General features: G+C 42.9%; 1 protein-coding gene across 1 annotated transcript in view; it reads left to right on the forward strand.

Annotated features, from left to right (window-relative positions):
* Positions 1 to 5,683: 5,683 nt before the first annotated feature.
* Positions 5,684 to 12,576, forward strand: part of TMEM200A (transmembrane protein 200A) — an 86,453-nt gene continuing 79,560 nt past the window's right edge. Inside the window, exon 1 of the mRNA XM_027551523.1 lies at positions 5,684 to 6,677. The gene's annotated coding sequence lies outside the window, so the exon portion shown is untranslated. The remainder of the gene's footprint in view (positions 6,678 to 12,576) is intronic.

Consider the following 12,576-nt stretch of genomic DNA (forward strand, 5'->3'; position numbering starts at 1 on the left):
CATTCCTACAGGGTGAGGGTATAGTGGGTTTTAGTTAAGGAAAGAATTTACTTAGCCTAAGGTCTAACATGATTAATACCAAAGGTTAATACTTATTTCTTCTATATATTCATTAATGTGTGTAAGGGCAGGGGATACGGAGACTTAGCAACAAACATTGGCTCAACAAATGAAAAACCCTTCACCAACACAATTTCTCATCAGCCCATTATACTTATACTAATAGTTTTTCTAACTTTTCTAAGGAACCTGTTTTTAGAAGGTTTAAAGCATCTCGTGCCTCTCACAGTTGGGAGGCTATGAGCAATCACATGTGGCCGGACAAGCCTGTCAGGCAGGCTAGAGAACCTTCAGAGGAGTTTGTAGGTTAAAACACTCTTGTCACGCCCAGGAGTTTTGATTAGGAGCTCTAGGTTAACTCCTTCTCCGAAAGAGGTGGTGGGGGACAGCCCCCGTAAAGTCAGAGGTGTAGGTGAGAGCACAAAGTAGTAAAGTAGGCAGGCTCTGGTTATGGGGGTAAATGCTCGAGGATTTCCAGGGGGACTCCTGAGGCTTGATCTCGCCTTTGCGTATGTCCAGCCTCCTTCCTCATGACCTTTGCCACGGGCGGAGTACCTCACTCTGGCCCCCAACATATAATTATCATGTTTTACAAGTGTTGAATAAACACCAAATAGAAATAGGAAGACTTGGGTTCTGGTCATGGTTCCACCACTCTCTGGTTATATGATCCCAAGACAGGTACTTATCTTCTGTTCATAAATTTAAAAATGAAGGAGTTGAAAGGAATGACAACCAATGTATTTTAAAGGTTGTTTTCTAGCAACTTTAAAAACTGAATGTAGTGCCTAAGAGACAATTTGACCTGCTCAAGTTCATTATAGTTCATTCATTTATAGAAAAAGGTGTTTTCAGATCATCAGTGGCACAATGAGCAATGATCCTAAGTGTCAAAATTCATCAAATGACTATTATAATAAAACAGATGATCAAATTTGACATTTCTTTCAAAAAATGAATTTTTCAATATTTCCTCATGTTCTAAAATAAATGTGTGAAATGTGCCTATCTACAAAACAGAAAAGGACTCTAGACATAGAGAATTGACTTCCCCCTTTCAAAGGGAGAAGAGAGGGAATGGACTGGGAGTTTAGAGGTTAGTAGATGCGAGTTATTACATTTAGAATGGATAAACAACAAGGTCCTAATGTATATTCAATATCCTGTGATAAACCATAATAGTAAAGAATATTTTAAAAAGAATGCAAAATAAAATAAAATGAATCTGTGAAAGGGTATCTTCAGGGCTTCTAAATACCACAATTTAAGTTGCATTCTGTTTTACCAGCATTGTAACTTAATTAAGATCTATACATAATTGTAAATGATTACGTTTACAAAGTCAGCTCTGTGATGTGCACATTTCTGTTGGTAGTATAATTAAGACATCCAGATATTTGTAAACATGTTTTATATCAAAATGCCAAGTTATCTCATTCAAATTTAATAAAAAACATATCTGATATAATTGTCAAGAAAGACATTATCTTTCTTTACTCCAGATCATAAATTACGGTTGTAAAAACTCTAAACTGAAAGATTTGGTACATTTAAAATTTCAATTTTATCAAATATTATCAATTTAATATGTAAGTGACATGCTGTTGATTTAATTGAGCAGAAATCAGAGATTAAACTGTTTTACAATAAATTTTCTCTATGCCTAGGAGTGTTATGCTAAGAAGGCATCCTTCACACAGTGGTTGAGAGACACGTTAAATATCTGCTATGTAACAGGCTAAGTACTTTACAAATACTATTTTATCATCACTGAATTCTTAAAACAGCATTATAAGGGCATACTATAATTATTGACACTATGAATGAGAGCCAAGAAGCTTAGAATGGTCAGTACAAGTTAAGATTTTAACCTAGTTGTTTGATTCAAAGCCTGTGCTCTCTGGGTAACACCACGCCACCATAACCAAAAAATGTAGCTAAAAGAGCAACATTTGGGGTGTGTATCTGGAGAGAACTGAAATGAGGGGTGATATAAGCAGAGCACCAGGGAAGTCAAAGGTGGTGGAAATCGTGTCCTAGGGCAACACTTCTCAAGTTTAAACAAGTAGACTAATCACCTGAAGATGTTGTTAGTTGAAGAATATCATTCAAGAGGTTTGGGTTGGGGCTGAGATCCTACTATTCTAACAACTCCTCAGTGATGTCAGTGTTGCCCAACCTGCAACCACACTTTGAGTAGCCAGGTGCTAATGCCGCTTGACTGTTTCAGTACCATGGACAGTGGACCCGGCGTGCCACACTGCCACCTCTGCCATTTCTCTCAAATCTCTAATATCTTCTGTGGGTAGATTCTTGTAACAAAATGCACAGACAGACTATTAAAAAAAAAAAAAAAAACAACTGCTTCTTGGATTTGTACGTACCCTTTAGGTACGTGCAAATATATCCAGAGGAAAGAACTGGGGCTTTAGAAAGGAGAGAGCATATCTGCTTCTGCAATTTAAAAAGGGATGCTGCTACTGCTCCTCAGGTAGAAAGAATCTAATCAGGAAAAATAGGGAATTCATAAAATATTTAAGCAATAGCATTAGCTTCAATATTATAAAGTATCTATTTGAGATATCTAACTTGCACATTTGATGAACAGAAATTAGCAGCGTCTTTCTGCCACTAAATCTACTCAACTATTAGCCAATGCATAATGAGAGAGAAAAATTTAAAATACAGCAAAATGCTACTCAAAAGAAGAGTGAAATTGAAATGATTTAAAATTTTTACTTTTAAATATATTTCTGCTATCTTTTACTTTCTTCTGGATTCTTTCTACCTAATACCATATTTTTAGGATAAACTCAAATAGACAATTTTCTTTGACTTTGTCCTTCTTTACCCCTTACTTTGCTGGCTACTCTGGGTGACAGCAAAGCTTCCTCAGGGGCTTTACGACTATCAATCTATTTCACAGCTGGAGCAGAGTAATTCAGATAAGAATCTGGCAAACAATTCCATTTGTTTGCCATTGAAGATATTTTTATTTTCTGGTTGAGGAATTTTTGCTCAGATCTAGAGATGTTATGGGCTACAATTAATGGCAAAAGCAAATGAGTACCATCCCACATAAACTTCACCAGTCTTCCCTTAGCCTTATTACATGATCTACTTAAGAATACTTGTTCTTTTCCATTCCAATGTGTGTTTTCAAAATCAATTCATTTAAAATGTGTTGCCATCCATTGGGCTTACTTGGTACATTTGTAAATTCTTGGTACATTTGTAGTGTACCAAGAACAAAAATGTTGGTTTGCATATTTCAACATTTTTCTCAAGCTAATTCTAAATTCCAGAGGAAGCATCTTACTCTATTAATAGCATTAAGACAAGCTTGGGTGTGTGTGTGTGTGTGTGTGTGTGTGTGTGTAACCAAAAATGTGATGAGGATCTGTGTCACATGTTAAAAGAGTCTTACATGTATTACTTCATTTAATTTGCAAAAAATACTTTGTAAATAAAATACTTTGAAATACAGAATACTTTGAAATAGATTTGTTCCTACTTAAGGGTTGGGAGAAATGAGGGTTCATTTCCCTTGATTAGTATTTAGTTGAATTTGAATTATAGTGATTGTTTTGCTCCCATTACTCACTCTTGTAAGACGGGCTTGTTCTAGTGCAAATTGATGCATCTCAGAAGGACACTGCCAAAAATATTATGTGTGAAGTGCAGTGCAGCTTGATGGTGAGAGGTGCCATCCATTACCTCAAAGGAGGATATGGAGCTAAATTCAAAACCCATTACAGGCATGGTATTTTCACTGCTCTTTTTCAACATGGAGAGATATTGCCCATTAGCAGAGATTAAATAATTTACCTGAGTTTGTTTTGAGCACTCAATGCCAAGGAAGAGTTTATGAGAATGCCAAGAATTTATCTTGGAAGTTGCTTGGTCTACTGAATTACAAACAATCCTCTATAGAATATTTTATCCTTGTTTTTTCTGGGACTAATAGTAATTCTTTTAAATGCAAATAATTATCCTTTGGTGATCTTACATAGTTTATTTTAAGTTGGATCACTGAAATCTAAGTTCAAAAATGAATCATCAGTATTTATGACCAAAAGAATGTGCCGATGCCTCTTTCAAGGCCTTCATCTTTGAGGCAGGTTCAGTCTTACAGAATGTGAAATGGTTAGATGACCATTTTAAATGTGCCACTACTTGTCTTAGGATGTGATGTTTGATGATCTTGATCACTTGTGCCCATTCTTCATTTCCTAGGAAGCCACTAGGAAACATAATTAGGAAATATCTCTCAGGGGCTGTATAGAAAAATGTGGTTTCAAGATACTTTGTTATGAATTGAAGAGGTTACAACTAAAAGGAAGGCCCCTTGGAATCACAGCCCTTGAATGGGATGCCTGCACAAATGTGTGAGAACACCTAAGCAAGTTGAGCAGGTGGCTGTGGATTAAAAAGTATAGAGACAGGTGGGGCAAAAGTAAAACTTACAGATGGTTTACAGGGGTGACTCATTTCTCTACCCCTTCCAACTTCCAACCCCTTTAGTGTTTAGTTTTGTTTTTAACATTTTGATTGTGAAATTTTTACTAAAAGTGTCAAATCTCCCAATGCTTCTAGTCAAGACAGGAAAAGTGTACCAAAGAAATCCATTTCTACAGCAGTCTCTCCTCATTGCCAAATCTGATATCCAAGATTCTTTTTTAATGTTAAAGTTTTTCATGGAATTCTCTTCTTTTTCTCGTACATTTCCCACATCCAGAAACAAATTTTTGTTGAAAATGAAATCAGCAGACTGCACATTGAAAGACACAAATTCACTGCACTAGAATGCCATACTTGTCTTCCAGTCATTAGCTTAAATATATTCAGGAGACCCACAGGTACACCCTACACCTAGCGCTGGGGGATTGTATGCTCTGTACATGGCAGGGTCGTGGGTGGACTATCTGGTAATCCCGTTTTACATAAAACTTTATTTACTGAATGACCTGCATATATACAATCACCAGTTCGGTCTCTGCCAAATAGGAGGTACCTAGTATAACCTTTAGCAGCTTTCCAGGTGGCAGAGTGGTAAAGAATCCGCCTGCCAATGCAGACGACACGGAGACCGAGGTTTGATCCCTGGATCAGAAGATCCTCTGAAGGAGGAAATGGCAACCCAAGTCAGTATTCTTGCCTGGAAAATTCCACCGAGCCTGGTGGGCTACAGTCCATGGGGGTCACAAAGAGTTGGACGACTGAGCGCGCGCGTGCACACACACACACACACACACACACACACGCACACGTCAGATAACCTTCTTCTCTGTGAATCGGGGACAGTCCCCACTTACTGGATGTTTGAGGGTAAGGAAGATTAACCCATACTCCTCCTTGGCTGTGACGTTTACAGTTGAACCTAAGTACTGCTCCCCGAAGCTCTCAAAGATCCGGTTCGCCCTCGTCCGCCCTGCCCATGACCCTCATATCGGGCCACTCTCGCGGGGCTCTTTTCGGTGCTAGATCGGGTGGGCGCTCCAGGGCCGTGTTGATAGTAGACGCCGGGTCTGGTTCCGCTCGCGCAGCGCTCGCGCAGCCCGCCAGGGGGACCCCGACCAGCTCAGGCAGCGTCTGATAAGAGAGAGTCCGAGGGGCGTGGAGCGAGAGTCCTGCAGCGTCGGCTCCAGGAATACCCAGAATCAGCCGGGGCTTCCCCACTGGTGCAGGGACTGGTGGGACCCCGGCTCCGAATCCTGGGGTTCCAGTGAGAGGCGCGCCCGGCTGGTGGGTGTATTCTTTTCCACTCTCTGGGCTTCCAGCAGGGAGAAGAGCCCCAGAAAGCGGGTATTTTGTTCCCAACGATAGGTTTTGTCTGCGGTGATCCCTGCACTTCAAGTACAACTTTGAGGCCAGGGTACGCCTCCTGGGGTCTGGGAGTCCGGGGGAGGGGGATTGGATTTTGTCTGCATCCTCAAGGAGGAGGCTGGCGGCTAGAGTGGGGGCGGCAGGGCCTGGGGAGTTCCTACCGGTCGTGGGCAGCGAGAGACTCGCGCGCACCCGGGTCGCGATCGCGTGGCCACGCTCCTGGAAGCCCGCCCGGCACCCTACGCGCCGCCCCCAGACTCCTCTTTCTGCGACTGGAGCGTGAGGTCGGTGGGGATCCGTTCAGTGGGGATCTGAGCACTGCTGAAAACTTTTCTCCTCTCAGCCCCCGTGAGTCTTTTGTCTTGTGCGGCTGAGAGTCCCTGTCCGCTGCCCGGCGCACGGCGCCGGGTGACCACCGAGGGCAGGAGCGCTCGGACTCCGTGAGCCCTATGGCTGCGGCCGGCGGCCCGGCGACCCGCGGCTGGCACAGCCAGCGGCGCGCCCCCAGCCCCGAGGCCGCCGCCCCCACCCACTTCGGCCCTCCGGCAGCCCTCGCCGTCCGCCCCCTCGCCTGACTCATCCGCCCGCGGTGGCCGCGCCGCGTCCGCTGCCCGAGCCCCGCCGGGATGGGGAGGGAGACCGCGGCTGCCCAAGGCTGCGGAGGTTTCTGCTGACGCCCCCAACCCCGCTGCCTCCTGCGCTCTGCTCGGGAGGCGCCCGACGTCCCACCCGCTCCGGGAGTGAGAGCCGTGAGAGGCGACTGGACCCCCGAGGCCCCGCGCTCGGGACAGGTGAGGAGGGAAGAAAAGAACGCTGCCAGGGATGGGAAGGTGGGTGGGCAATCGGTGCAGTTGAAACGGGGCGCTGCTTCACCACCCTCTCCCTCCCCGCGCCACCTCGGCCCCCAGAGTTAGGATAAACACTGACTCCTGAAGTTTGGGGAATAAACCAAACCCGCCATCAGTTCTGGACTCCCCAGTACCCGGAGCGCAAGAGGAGCGGTGTAGGGCAGCCTCCCAGGACCCCGGAGCCTTGGAGCGGCTGGCTGGGTTTCTCCAAGCTACACCCTCCTTTGTCTCCGTTCCAGAGTCAGCATTCTCTGTAAAGATGTCCACAGTATTAATTTATAGTAGTTCTTGGCAAAAGCAAAGTGTGGTCAGGGTTTCCTAAAGCAAAATCTGTATGTGGTAGGATCTTCATAGACAAAATGGAGAGGCGAAGCAATTATTTGCCCAATTCAGCGCTATTCTTCTCCGTATATAATCTGTCCTTAAGAGAAAGGGCTGAGCGTTTGCAAGATTTGCTCCATTAATCATTCTTTTGCTCTAATTAATTGCCCAAGCCAGCATTTCACATTTTGTAGGTACAGGCTCTCTGTGGGTATTTACTGCCACTAGTTTTCGACTGAGAAGTATGTGTCTGTGTGTGTGAATGGTGTATATAATCAGAATAATTCATTTTTCAGTACCAGGCATAGGCAATGCCAGAAAGTCAGATGCTTCCCATATATGTAATTTACTCACTAAAGTCAGATCAAGTACACCTTAGCCTGGTATTGGACTATGTACGTTGGACCTAAGTGTTTATTACCTTTTTTTTTTTTTTCCTAAAGACCTTCAAAAGTACTTGTGGACAACAGAAAGCATTTCAGGAATCGACAATTGTTCTTATTTGTCAGTAAGAATATTGAACTCTTTAGGTTTTGCTGTCAAACCAAGTTCTAAGGTACACTTTTTGTAGTTCTTTACAAAATTATGAACAAATATTAACAGCTCTGTGAAAGCTATTAACTTTGCTGGCTTGTCATGTCTTGCATTACAGAAACACGTAAAATGACCTTCAGTTTGTTATTTGGCCACCAATACCGGAACATATCACCATTTTGTGAAAAGTAGGCTGAACTTCAAAACTTCTCAAACCTTACTTTGTTTTTCCACCACTTTTTCCCTATACAGAAGCAGCCACTAAAGCATGAAACACTTTAGTTTCATGCTTCTCAGACAGCTTAAGTGAAGGAGTTGTTTTTAACAGAAAATAATGTTTCTCTTAAGTAAATTAATGTTTGAGATTTTTTTTTTAACTCTTAAAATATATCTTCTGAAGTGTTAGGAATGATTTTTCTCTAATGAAGTCTTAGTATAGAGCTCATTATTGTGAGATGATTTAACTATAATTTGTAACCTTGGTTATAATTAGCTTTGTATCCTAGGCTGGGGAAGCTTTCAGTGAAAGAGAGTTGTGTGGGGAGCATCTGTATGGTTTGCAGGCAGCTGACAGAGAGATTTAACCTGTTGCTTCTGAGTCAGGTTCAGGGAAATATATGTAATATCCAAAGGCTTTCTGGAAGGGATTCTTCAGGAAAGGTCACTGTAAAGTGTCATGGCTGCTCTTTTTATTCCAATTTAGAGGAATTACTAGTGATGCTTTCGAACATTCCAAGAGATTGCTATACTTGAACTTTTGTAGCTTCAGCATTTTGACAACAGCTCACTGGACAAAGATAACTACTAGCATATAGGGGGAGAGGATTCAAACCGTTTATTTAAATTTTCTTATTCCCTTGATAAATCTCAGCATAAAGGAACAGAAATTTAAGAAAATAGATAAGAACAAAGATAAGAACAGATGTCACTTTTTTATGTTTCTTCAACAAAATTGGTAGACGATAAAATTAAGTCTTCATGGTAATACCTATTACTTATCATATAGAATGTAGAGTCTAAAAGAGGAGGCAATTCTAAAATAAATTTCATTTCATGTTACTTTCGCTAAATGAGAGACAGCATGAGGAGTTCAGTCAAACAAAGCACGTTTGGGAAAAGAACTTGTGTAGAGATGGAAAAAATGTGTCTGCATTAAGATGGACCCTTCATTTTATTAAGGGATATATGATTTGCAGTTTTGTCAAGGGTATTTGTTTCAGGATTTAAGATATGCTTTGTCTGCTAAGATCTGGTATGTGTCCAGCCATTCAGAAAACATCCGTGAACCCTTGTCATGGTGCTAGGTTTGCTGATTGGTGGCAAACCAGCCTCTCCTCCTGGGAGTTTGCAGGCTGACAGGGAGAGGACTGGGAAATGTGTCAGATCACTGAGCATCTGCAATGGTCCTTGAGCATCAGGGGTCTGGTCCACACTGGATTTCCAAGGGCATTGGATGGGGAGCTGGAAAACCCAAGTTGTTATCCTGGCTGAGATACTGGTTATGTGGCCTTGGATACCTTTCTAGGCTTTTCAGTCTCTCTGCTCTCATTGGCAGACCAAGGACTTTGGACTGTGGTCTTTTCATCCTCTTTGTAGAATGCTGCATGATGAAGAGAAATCAGGATGTGGTGGGGCTGGTGTGGTGAGCAGAGTTTGGGTTGGGAGAAGACAGACTGGAGACTGCATTGGACGTTGGGAAAGAGTAATGACCATGATAGTAGGAGGTCAAGGAGACTGAACATCTGGCCCATCACTGATTCTACAAGTTCAAAATAGATAACAAAATAATGAATTAGCAACATTCACTTAGTCCTTGATGGTTTTCAGTGAATTTTCACAAATAATGGCAGTTGATTTTCTTTACATTTCCAAGAGGTTATTCAAGTAGAAAGGTGATGAAACCAGGACTAATTTCGCAGAGCATGTTTGTGCCAGTATGCTCCATTGCTTTTTTGCAGGATCTGTAGAGACAAGAGAAGCTAGAACACACTTTGGAAACCTTGTGTAAATAGGAGACAGAAATATGGGTGGCATCAGATTTTAGTGGAGTTTCAAATGTATGAGGAAAAGTTTAGGTTATATTCTGGAAGATGTGTGCGTGCTAAGTTGCTTCAGTTGTGTCTGACTCTTTGTGATCCCATGAACTGTAGCCCGCCAGGCTCTTCTGGCCATGGAATTCACCAGGCAAGAATACTGGAGTGGGTTGCTCCAGGGGATTTGCCCTGCCCAGGGATCGAATCCACATCTCCCACATTGCAAGCAAATTCTTTACTGATGAGCCACTGGGGAAGCCTATACTGGAAGCTAAGAATCTCCAATTGTGATATTAAGACCTGAAACATCTGAAATTCTGATTGTTAATCTTTAGTTTGATTACTCCTGTTCAGGGCTTCCTCCTCATCTCATTCCCCTTCCCATCCCCAGCAGGAATTCTGGTGATTTGAGTATTACAGTCATGGATAAGACTCTTCCAGAAACTTTGAGTGCAATTGGAAAAAGAAAATTCTCATATAAAGATGGGCATTCTTGGGCCATTGTACTATTAATCAATGGAATATGTTCCAGTAGCAAGTTATTCTTTGGAAATTTTGTCACCAGAGGTGAAATTACACAAAATTCATGGGAGCGTGAGCAAAGTGGGAAGATGTGGACATGTAAGTTCTTTTCTACAGTGTCCTTGTCACTCTGCTCCAGACATAAAGTACACTAATGGAGGTCAAGTCCCCTCCCCTTTACCCTGTGTTCCTGCAGAAGAGAGTTATCAGGATTCATCTGGTTATGCACGCGAGGAACCTACATTTAACTGTGTTAAGCAAAAAAAAAAAAAAAAAAGTATATTTATTGGCTCATGTGACTGGAAAGTCCAAAGGTGAACTTTGCTTTAGTCATGGCTGGAACACAGAGCCTCATGGCTGGAACACACACCCTCTCTCTCCCCATTTCTCAGTTTCTCTTCTTTCCAAATTGGCTTCATTCTGAGGCCCCTTTCCATGTGTTTCACATGCTGAGAAAGGTGAGCATTGGTGGTTCCAAACCTGCATTCCTGGGCTTTTGATCCATAAGAAGAGAAGACTTGTCTCTTCCAGGTCCCATTTATGGAAGTCTTCTAAAAGGTCTCTGATTGGTTGTGCTTGGCGGTCATTGACTCAGTCTCCGTGTCCAACCAAGAGTTCTGCTGAAATAGATTTGGACTGGAAGGCGTGCCCAACCCTGTTTGTATGTGGTGCTGGTGGTGGAGTGGGGCAAAGGACTGGGAGGGGCACCATGACTGACGGTTCTGTCAAGAGCTTATAGATCCTCCAAACTTATGAGGCTGCCAATCAAAAACAGCATGTCTATTACTGGGGAGGATTGCTCCCTCCTTTTGGGGATAGCCTCCTGGACAATGATGTGAAGTTTGTGTGTAGAGGCAACTCAGATGCCCAAGGCCATGCAAAATCCAGAAATGGGACCTTCCTCCCAGCCAAGGCAAAGTCATGAGATGAAATAATTCCTTCCATGTCTAGAGTTTGGTAATAGGGTCCAGAGGATTACGGAGTGAGGAACCCACCATTTATCCATGTCCATGTGCTTTTAGGAAACACCCTGTGCCCTATTTTCAGCCTAGGGATTTTATTTTCAAAAGCCTTGGTCATCCTGGGATCATGAGATTGGAGACCCCCTATTTTGGGCATTACAAGATCTAGTGACACAGTGACAGTTTGAACGAGGAAGTAAAGTGATGAACATACAACTATTGTTTTAAACAGATTTGTTGAGATTGTGGGAACTGGGCAGAGAGGAGGCAGTGGGCAGAGATTAGGGTTATCGCTTAGGAGGCCGAAGATGATTGGTCCCAATAAAATATTGGCTTGTGTGAGCAACTTTATGAAGGTCTGATGAGGACTAGGGAGCCTTTGTGTTGACAGAAGTATTGGAAGGATAAAACAAATCGGGAGGGACAAGACCAGAAGGTAGGCTGGGTCAGTAGGTGAAGTGACTATGTGTTGTACATTTGTTCATAGCAAACGGGCTGTATCGAGAGACGTCCTGTAGCCACCACACATCCTGGGGGCAAAGCCTTTATATGTGTAGCACTGACATTTATCAAAGACCTAACTTCTGTGCCAGGTCCCATGTTACATGCTTTACATCCATTACTCGTAAAAGCCCTCTAAGATGCGAAAACAGAAAGTAAGGGAAGTAAATGACTTGCTCAGGGTTATACGGTCATTAAGTGGATTCAAACCCTGGCAATCTGAAACAAAAGCCTGTGCTTAAACTATGCAACACTGTCTCTCAAAGTCAAGATAAAAATCCAGTACATCAGGCCAAATTGAAGGATGAGTGCCAAACTGGACCATCCAATGGGCATCCAGACTGCCAGGAATACAGGCCAGACAGAGGGGATGGAATGGAGGCTATTGGGGTGAAGAGGTAGAGCATCGGGGTTCAGTAGCAAACTTAGTGCCTGAGTAAGAAAGGCACAGGCATAGATTCTTGGCTTGGGATTTGGGTGCGGCGAGGAACGTGGGTAGGAACAGCTCAGGAAGTTGAACAGGTGGGCAGATCAATAGAACAACTAGAGCTTGATTGTTGATCTGAGGCCAGGAACTCTGCCATCTGCCTCGCTTTAAATATCCTTCATGATGGAAGTCAATACAAATACAGCATGGGCAGCTCCTTAGAGGGAGACGGAGTTCTATTAGTTGTCAGGCACTATTGGGGAAAAAAGAGCTAACATTTGTAGAGCACCTGCCATGTGCCTTCTATACATAATCTCACCAAATCTTCATTAGAGTCCTGGGAGGAGATGTATTGTGGCTTTTTTTTTTTTTTTGGTTGTTGAGCCAGGAAATGAAGGCTTAGAGAGGTTAAATTACTTGCCCGAGCTCCTGGAGCCAGACTGGAAGTTGAAGGAGCTGTCATGGAAACTGAAATCTATCTGTAGCTCAATCTCATCCTGAGTCTTCAGGGAGTCATCCTGGTTCCGGCAGGGCAAGGTCAA

The sequence above is a fragment of the Bos indicus x Bos taurus genome, chromosome 9 (assembly GCF_003369695.1).
Source record: "Bos indicus x Bos taurus breed Angus x Brahman F1 hybrid chromosome 9, Bos_hybrid_MaternalHap_v2.0, whole genome shotgun sequence".
NCBI lineage: Eukaryota > Metazoa > Chordata > Mammalia > Artiodactyla > Bovidae > Bos > Bos indicus x Bos taurus.